At 32.4% G+C, this 8,170-nt stretch overlaps 1 long non-coding RNA gene across 2 annotated transcripts; it reads left to right on the forward strand.

Annotated features, from left to right (window-relative positions):
* Positions 1 to 693: 693 nt before the first annotated feature.
* Positions 694 to 6,474, forward strand: LOC107854438. 2 transcript variants are annotated; one of them, XR_007044901.1, is made up of 4 exons: positions 694 to 1,424; positions 1,699 to 1,752; positions 2,803 to 2,930; positions 3,681 to 6,474. It is a non-coding gene; the product is annotated as an uncharacterized LOC107854438 (long non-coding RNA). The 2 variants fall into 2 exon arrangements; XR_001670028.2 differs by having other exon boundaries at positions 694 to 1,752.
* Positions 6,475 to 8,170: the final 1,696 nt, after the last annotated feature.

Raw genomic sequence — 8,170 nt, forward strand, 5'->3', positions numbered from 1 at the left:
CAAAAAAAAAGAATTTTAAATTTATTTTAAAAGAAAATCATTTTTTTCTTAATCCACCCTCACTCTCCTACCTTGACCCCCAACCCCTACACCCCCATTTAAAAAAAATATTTTAAATTTTTTTACCTCATCCCTTACCCCAAACTCAAACTCCTACTCCCTTAAAAAAATATTTTTATTTTTTTAAAAAAGTCAAACTTTTTCTTACTCCCCCCACCCCCCAAAAAGCAATTCTTTTTTTTTAGAAAAGAAAAAATCTTACCCCACCCCTACCTACCTATTTGACAACCCCAACCCTCACCTACCAAGGCCCCTCCCCCCACTCTCCCAAAAAAAAAAATTAATTTATTTTTTTAAAGAAATTTTTTTCTTAATCCTTCCTTTCTTATCCAATTCGTTCTCATCATTTTTATTAAATATCTACAAATACTTTTAGAAAATATATACTTACCCAATTTACATAACAAATACAAGATTATAAGTAAGAAATAAATTATTTTTTTAGAAAACGTTTTTCTCCCTTTATATCGAACACACCGTAAAAAAAAATATTTTTTGAGGTCAAAAATTATTTTTCTAAAATATATTTTTACTCTTTTTTTTTTGGTAAAACAGGAATTGATTAATTAACTTAGATTAAGAGTTTAGAGAAGTAGAGGAGCTATGACAACCCTGAGTTTATAGAAGTAGCTACAGACGTAGAACTTATATTAGTACATGCCACAACTTTCCTAGGGAAAGTAAGCTCTTTATCTGCATACGCAGGATGAACTATCAAAGCTCTTTATCTGCATACGCAGGATGAACTATCAAAATTTATGGCGCGTCAAAACCTGCATTCTTTGCCCCATCCTTTGCTAAGACATCTGCAACTCTGTTTTGTTCCCTGTAGGTATGCCTAATCTCCAGAGCCCCCAGTTGTTGCATCAGTAACCTGCACTCAGAAATGATAAACTGTTGTTCTATTAATATCTAGCAATGTCGAATTCACTGAACTGTTGACCACTATGATAAGGAGTTGTGGACCAGAAGTTAGAGTTGGAAACTATTTAGTTCTTCTAATGAACCTTATCTGTCCATCAAGATTTTTGTTGTTGATGAATGTCACTTGCTGCCTTCAAAGACATGGCTAGCATTTCTGAAGTTCCTTGAAGAACCACCACCACAATTTGTCTCCACATTGTTAATACTGATCTTGACAATGTGTCGTGTGCTGTATATCTCGGTGTCAGAAGTATCTCTTCAATAAAATTAGGGATGGAGATATTGTGCTCAGATTAAAGAAGATTTCTTTCGGTGACGATTTGGATGTGTAATGAGAAGCATTAGATTTGATTGCTCTTAATGCAGATGGATCACACTGGTATATGGAAACTATGTTTGACCAACTAAGTTTGTTAGGGCAACGAATCACCACTTCTTTGGTAAGTGATCTGGTTAGTTTGATGTGTATGTTTACACCTTTCCGTACTAATTTCTGCCTTTTCTTTTTCATGCTTGGCACGAAACCAAACAATTTTTTTTTTTTATATCTAATTGGTATGGTTACAGATGAGAAGCTACTGAAACTTTTGGAGCTAGCCATGTTATCTGATACTGTAGAAACAGTAAAAAGAGCTCGGGAATTGTTGGATTTAGGCGTTGATCCAATAGTTTTGATGTCTTAATTGGCTACACTCATCATTGATATAATTGCAGGGACTCATCCAATATTTGATGCCAAGCAAACTGATACCTCTACCGGTAAAAGTTGTAAGCAGCTTCACCCTCTGTTTGATCTTTCATTGACAAGTGACTTATATTATGCAAAACACACTACATTTATGCTTCTACTTGCAATTTCAGTATCTCAAAATCTACCAACTTTTGCCTGACCTTAGCCGATCGTGTGAAATCTTTCCTTGGCTTGTCTAATTATCAGAGTAGCAATGTAGTAGTACAACTTTCAAAAGGTTTTGCAAAGTAGAGGGGCCACTTTTTTCATATTCAAGTTTGAAGAAACAAATAGTGGTTTAATTTTTCCATATTTATTTAATTTATTCAGCACTGGTCGCAAACAACGTCAATAAGCTTGTTAAGGTTAGTCCTATGTGAAGTTACATTCTTTTTTCATAAATTGGTAAAAACAGGAATCACAGACATTTGACACTTATCCAGATTATATGCTCTCTTGAGATAAGTGGGACAAAATTTGTGTCCTGAAATATGTGAATGTCCCTTAAATCAGTTCCAAGTTTGGCTAAACCGTCAGTTACTTCATTGGCTTCCCAGTAGCAAGAATGACCTTTTTGTTGGACTTCTCCATCAAATGAATAATGGATTTGATAACATCTCTCAGCTTGCTATTTCTTGTTCTTATTTCTCTAACATTTGAAAAACTAAAAAGAGAGTGTAGCTCAATGATAAACTGATTAAAACCATTATCCATACACCATTATATTGGAGACTAAATATTACCATATTAGCCTTATCTGCGTTGTTACTGCTATGTTTAGTAGGCTTAGAGAAACCAAGTATGAGCCTCCTAGTGAAGTCCCTTATCAGGCCCCCTTGGCCAGCCTTTCCATTGTCCACAGAAAACCTCCAAATGAAACTATTTTAACCCATACCTGTACAGGAGGCTTCCAAGTTGACCATAATATGTGAAAACCTAGGATGATATTCACAATGCTTTTTCCTTACTCTGTTTATCTCTTGCTGAATGTGAGTCATACAAAAGTTGATGACTCAATTTTTATATCCATAGTTGAGATATTATTACACTGATATTTGACATTCAAACGATGTTTTCTCATGAAACAGAAGGGGATTAGGATGTCGCTGGACAGAAACCTCAAAGTTTACCAGATTCTATTTCTGATTCTATAGTTGCTGTAGCAGAAGATAAATTATTGTCAGAAGTGATGAGTGAAAACCTTTTGATCCGAAAGGTACGGTTTTGTTGTTTCTTGATCATCATAATATATTGATATATTTGTGAATCGGTTACTCGATAATAGCATATATAAGGTATAATGAAAGAAGAATCATTGTTGTTTAACCGTTAGCATTTAAATTATGCCCCTGCTGATGTCAGCTATAGGCTATGAGCACATTATGCGATTGTCACTTCCGATGTCAGCTATGGGCATCTTTTCTTTTCGATGTTGCTGCACCCTTTGGATCTATAATTCTCGAAGGTCCAATCAATCATATGTGCTTATGAAGGATTTTATCCCAGAGTTCCATGTTTTAGGAACATTGTATATACTTTAACTCATATACCTTTTTTTTTTGGATAAACTTTCAAGTAGAAGAGTATAATTTCTGCGCAACTTAAACTTACAATTAATAGAATTAAAAATTTCTTACATAAACAAATACAAACAACAATATAGTTATTCAAAATTTTGAGTACCTTCTGGTCATTTAAGAAACAAAATATTATCTTGTTTTACACATGATGCGTTGGTAATGTATTCCATTTTTACGACATACATTTGAGCTCAGTTTATAGCAAGTTGTATAGGATGTTCAGTAGATACTGGAGTAAATAGCAGATATATGGTATAGAACAGATTTGTTGTGGTCATGTATATCTGATATAATAAGAGTGCCCCCAACATTCTATGTTTTCTGCGAGCTTGTTCTTTGGCTGAATTTTTGTAGGATTTTAACAATGTCTAATTATCTGTTTTTAGATCAATGGTAGTTGGATAAAATGGATGATGAAATGGCGGACGGATGACTGGAGAGTTCTTTTCTGATATTGAGTAATAAGCCAAATTATTTCCTGCTGTTGGTTTTGTGCAAGAAACAATGACATACAAGAATTGAGATGCGATATAGTGTTGAGGTACGTTTGTTTTCTTAATTTTTTGGCTATATATAAAGAGAGTTTTATTTATCATACCAGAATGTGAATTCCTGTATCTTATGTTTTTAACATTGGGTGTTAGCAATATACAATTACAGTATTTTTAATTATTCTACCAGAAAGTGAAATCCTGTACCTTAAGTTTGTAACATTACATTCTGTTACTTACACACTTTGGGGTTTCTTTCTTCAAATTCACATGTTTTATCTGTTATGTTTGAAGTTCCATTGACGTTTGACATTGGATATGAACTTGCCCATGTCGAATGTGGGCGCTTGGCGCATACTCCTGCTGATGTTGGCGCATACCCCTGCTGATGTTGGCTGTGGGCTATGGACGTGCTGGTTGCGTTATTGCCGTCGTCAGCTATGGGCACTTTCCCTTGCCCATGTTGTTGCGCCCTTTTAATCTATATTTGAAGGTCAAATCATTCATATGTGCTCAGTTAAGATTGTTTCCTGTGTTGAATGTTTGAAGATAATATGTTTACCTTAACTAATATACCTTTTTGGGGTAAAACATTCAAGTAGAGGAGTATAATTTCTGCGTAAGTTAAAGTTACAATTAATAGGACTGAAAGTTAATTGCATAAACAAATACAAATGACAACATAGTTATTTAAATTGTTCAGTACCATTTGGCCATGTAAGAAACAGAAAATCACATTTTTTTACACATGATGCACCTAAAAACTGTGACTTTGTCGTTCCACTGGCGTTGTTGAAACATAGTGGATCCAATCTTATGCTCCTGTAAGATTCATTGTAAAAAAAGATTTTTAATAACAATGAATACTGTAAATAAAAATTTAATAATGTATGCAATGAGATGTTAAAGATTTTATTACATTCTCATCCATCCTCTGTTTGTTGGTGTACTGTATTGTAGAATTATGCAGATATCTTTTTCATATTCTGATTCATCCACATTCAAATCAATAATAGTATATAAATCTCCAAAAGACAGTGTGTATCAGATCAAATTTTAGAAAACTTCTCTATAAACTACGTTTGTAGCTTTATTTGTTATCTGCCCATCTTCATCATAAGCCAATATTTTTAATCCCTTTCTACTTGTCACCTTGGAAAGGGCTACATACAGTTGTCCATGTGTAAATACTGGCTTTTTCAAAAATATCTCCACGTGAGATAAAGACTGTCCTTGACTTTTATTGATTGTCATGGCAAAGGATACCGTAATTGGAAATTGTCTTCTTTGATACTTAAATGAAATTCTAGCATTAGATAGTGTTAAAGTCATTCTTAGAATAAACACTTTCTATCCAACCATCTGTCCAGATAAAACTTTAGCTTCAATTACCTGATTTTCAAGTTTAGTAACAATCAACCTTGTTCCATTACATAATCCTACTAACTGATCAATATTTCTTAACAACATCACTGGAACCCCAACCTTTAAAGTGATAGCATGATTTGAAACTCCGAAATATTTAATAGTATTCAAAAATTTTGGTGTGTGTATATGTTCCAAAATTGAATAAGTATGATCAGATTTGCAAATTTTATAAATTCAAATATGATTTTTCAGGATTATGATTGAGTGAAATCATATATTGATTAATTGATTTCACCATATCAAGAGTTGGAGCAAGAATGGCTCTTTGTTGTAGGTATCCTAGAAAATTGCAATGACTGATCTAATCTGGATACGTAATATCCACAATAGCTGATATTGGATTAATAGACTCATTGATTAGAAGATCATTTGGTATAAGAACTTTTGCAATTTTGTCAAATGAACTTCCAATCCTACCATCACCAACATCCAAAATCCAATTAGACAAATCTCTCAACTCATCAAAATGTGTACCTGTCTCATTACTTTGCAATCTCATATTCTTTGTAAGTGTCAATAGCTGAAAATGTGGCCATAAGTATGAAGAATTGAGAGTTGCATTAATAATATCTTGCCTAGTGCCTTTTGGAATGACATGTAATATTTGTCTGAAGTCTCCTCCAAGAATGACTATTTTACCTCCAAATGGTCTTTGTGAATTGGATAAATCTCTGAAGCCAAGAATATCACTTAATGTTTTATCAAGAGCTTCAAAACAATATCTATGCATCATTGGTGCCTTATCCTAGATAATCAATTTTGTCTTTACAATTAAATTTGCTAAAGGAGTACCTTGCTTGATATTACACATTGAATTTTCTGTTACATTTAGTAGAATTATAAATCTTGAATGAGTTGTTCTTCCACCTGGTAACAAAAGAAATGAAATTCTGCTAGATGCAACTGTTAACACAATATCTCCTTTAGATCTTAAAGTCTTCCAGATAAAAGTTTTACCTGTTCCACCAAAACTGTATAAAAAGAAAAATTCACCCTTGTTTTCATTCACAGACGTCATTATCTTTTTATACACTGACTGCTGCTCATCTGTCAAGTTCTCAATCAATTGTTGATGTTCCAATGCTAAAGCGTGCCTATTGTAATACATTTCATCGCAGATTAATCTGTTGCTGTTGTCAACCTCTTCCTCATTATACAAAGGCATAGGAATTGTTGGAAAATCAAGAAAACTTCTTTCACAACCTTTTAAGAAGTTTTTAATCTTCTGCAAATAACGATTTTTCAGATCATTATCAGTCAGGTTTGCTTCTGAGAAAAAATAAAAACATATTAAAATTATGTACAATAAATATAATAGTTTTGTTTAGAAACATTCAATGAAAGATATGTTAATGAAATTTTTAATTATATAATGCATAAATATATAATATTATCTATCATCAAATCTAAGTTAATGAAATAAAATGTATTATTTGTATATGATTATTTTTAAAAATTGAAAGCATTATTGAAGTACCTGGGTTATCTAAAACTCTTCTTTCTTTAGGAAGAATATCTTCTGATAGTAAATGCCATGTTGCTTGCCAAATAATTTCTGGGCGTGACATTGAATTTGATAAAATTAGCATAGCAAATAACTGTCTTAAATATGATGGCATTCCCCAATTACTTGCTTTAACTATAGCATCCACATATTCTTTGTCTTCATCTAATAAACCTTAAGTATAACACGCATCTCTGAAAGTATTATGAACACAACCATTAATATTTCTTAGATCTTCATAAGATGTTGGACCTTTAATTACATTCAACAACAATCTAAGATAATATTGTTCACCGGATCCAGGTGGAACAAAGAAAATTCTGCCAATAGAAAAGGCAGAGGTTTTTCTTTTTCCCATTTTTTTGAATCTTGCTTCCACACAAACTTTAGAGGAAATTCTGCATACGTCAACTGTCTTGCTTTTGGAAATTCTTTATTTGTCTCAAACCACTTTAAAAACATTGTTTCTTTTACAGAAGGTCTGTTGACTACTGTATCAATTGTATTATCATCTGAAAAATGACATTTTGATTGTCATCTAGATGAAAGGATAACCTTTCTATAGGTGGTTCTCTGTAATGTATTGGGAATTTAAAAATTCTTCAAGCTGCATTACATGGTGATATGTATCGACAATCACAATACATATTTATTTCATCAACGATGCAGGAGTCATCAATATTTCCACTTTGAGAAAAAGCAATGGTGACACGATCATGTCCTTTATTAACATACTTAAATAAGTATTTAATGGACCTTGATTGGTTGCACCATTCAACATTAATATATGCACCATATTTCAAAAATAAAAATCTATTATGTGGCACAACATATCTATTATCCAAATCAATACCTCATCTTTTAGCAGATCTGTCATCATCCCTTCTTTTATAGATTGGATATCCTCCTTCATCAATTGAAGTTGATTCAACAAACTTTTTAGGAAACTGCTTGGTACATTTACCATTTTGCATGCAAGGAGAAGATTTCATTATAGAACCATATGGTCTGTGCATCATGAAATTTGTAATAGCCGCATAATAAAGTGGATTAACTAAATTATCAGGCAATTCAGCTGTAATAATTTTATCACTATCAATAACACTTGGATATTTATCGTGGAGAAACAATAGAATATGTGCATGAGGCAATCTATGCTTTGAAATTCAACTATATAAAATGATATATTAGATAAATATTTATATTTTGTTGTAGATAATTGTAATAATTTATTAATAATAAAGAAGGTAATGTAATAATTGTGATACAACATAAAGTTTATACCTGCGTTTACTTCTCCAAAAACTTTATTATTTCGCAGACCTTTATTAACTGATCCAATTTGATTTTAAAAATTCTCGTTAAAATATCTGGTCGATCTTTCGGAGACAATCCCCTACACTTTATAAATCTAGTTACCTCTGATCATTTTGGATTGCAAGTAAATGTGATG

This window comes from Capsicum annuum, chromosome 1 (genome assembly GCF_002878395.1).
Source record: "Capsicum annuum cultivar UCD-10X-F1 chromosome 1, UCD10Xv1.1, whole genome shotgun sequence".
Classification (NCBI taxonomy): Eukaryota; Viridiplantae; Streptophyta; class Magnoliopsida; order Solanales; family Solanaceae; genus Capsicum; species Capsicum annuum.